Source organism: Apium graveolens, chromosome 3 (genome assembly GCF_009905375.1).
Source record: "Apium graveolens cultivar Ventura chromosome 3, ASM990537v1, whole genome shotgun sequence".
NCBI classification, from domain to species: Eukaryota; Viridiplantae; Streptophyta; class Magnoliopsida; order Apiales; family Apiaceae; genus Apium; species Apium graveolens.
Window position 1 is genome coordinate 245,853,347 of NC_133649.1, and position 1,018 is coordinate 245,854,364.

Consider the following 1,018-nt stretch of genomic DNA (forward strand, 5'->3'; position numbering starts at 1 on the left):
GATCCAGCTCTTATGGATTTTTCTCGGCCTAAAATTGATGATATTCAGTCAAGCATCCTTCATCCGGCTATTCAAGCTAACACCTTTGAAATCAAGCCGGGCACTATTCAGATGGTGCAGAATTCTGTTTCTTTTGGAGGAGCGGCAACTGAAGACCCCAACATGCACATAAGAAATTTTGTCGAGATCTGCAGCACTTTTAAGTATAATGGCGTGACTAATGAGGCTATCAAGTTGAGGCTTTTCCCATTCTCACTGAGGGATAAGGCTAAAGACTGGTTACATTCTGAACCAGCTGGGTCCATCACTACGTGGCAAGATCTTGCGCAAAAGTTTCTGGTGAAGTTTTATCCAATGGCAAAGACTGCTGCTATGAGGAGTGCTCTTACTCAGTTTGCGCAGCAACCTACAGAATCTATGTGCGAGGCTTGGGAACGCTACAAGGAAATGTTGAGAAAATGTCCACATCATGGAATGCCGGATTGGATGGTGATCACTGGTTTCTATAATGGTTTGGGGGCCCAATCTCGGCCCATGCTCGATGCAGCAGCTGGAGGCGCCTTATGGGCTAAAAGCTATACTGAGGCGTATAATCTCATAGAGACGATGGCTGCAAATGAGCATCAAAACCCAACTCAGAGGATGACGTCAGGCAAGGTAGCAGGTATTCTGGAAGTTGATGCAGCCACCGCTATTGCAGCCCAGCTCCAAGCGCTATCAATGAAGGTCGATTCTCTGGCTACGTATGGAGTTAATCAAATAGCTATGGTTTGTGAGCTTTGTGCAGGTTCTCATGCTACGGATCAGTGTTCTCTTGTCAACGAATCTGTTCAGTATGTGAATAATTATCAGCGACAACAGCAGCCTGTGCCAGCGACCTATCATCCTAATAACAGAAATCATCCAAATTTCAGCTGGGGGAATAATCAGAATGCGATTCAGCCAACCTATCAGCAAGGAGTGAGTAAACAGTTTAACCCACCTGGATTCCAGCAACCACAACAGTATGCTACAAGGC

General features: G+C 45.8%; 1 non-coding gene across 1 annotated transcript; it reads right to left on the reverse strand.

Annotated features, from left to right (window-relative positions):
- Nucleotides 1-369: 369 nt before the first annotated feature.
- Nucleotides 370-476, reverse strand: LOC141715713 (small nucleolar RNA R71). The gene has a single exon (XR_012572465.1). It is a non-coding gene; the product is annotated as a small nucleolar RNA R71 (small nucleolar RNA).
- Between the last annotated feature and the right edge of the window lie 542 nt (nucleotides 477-1,018).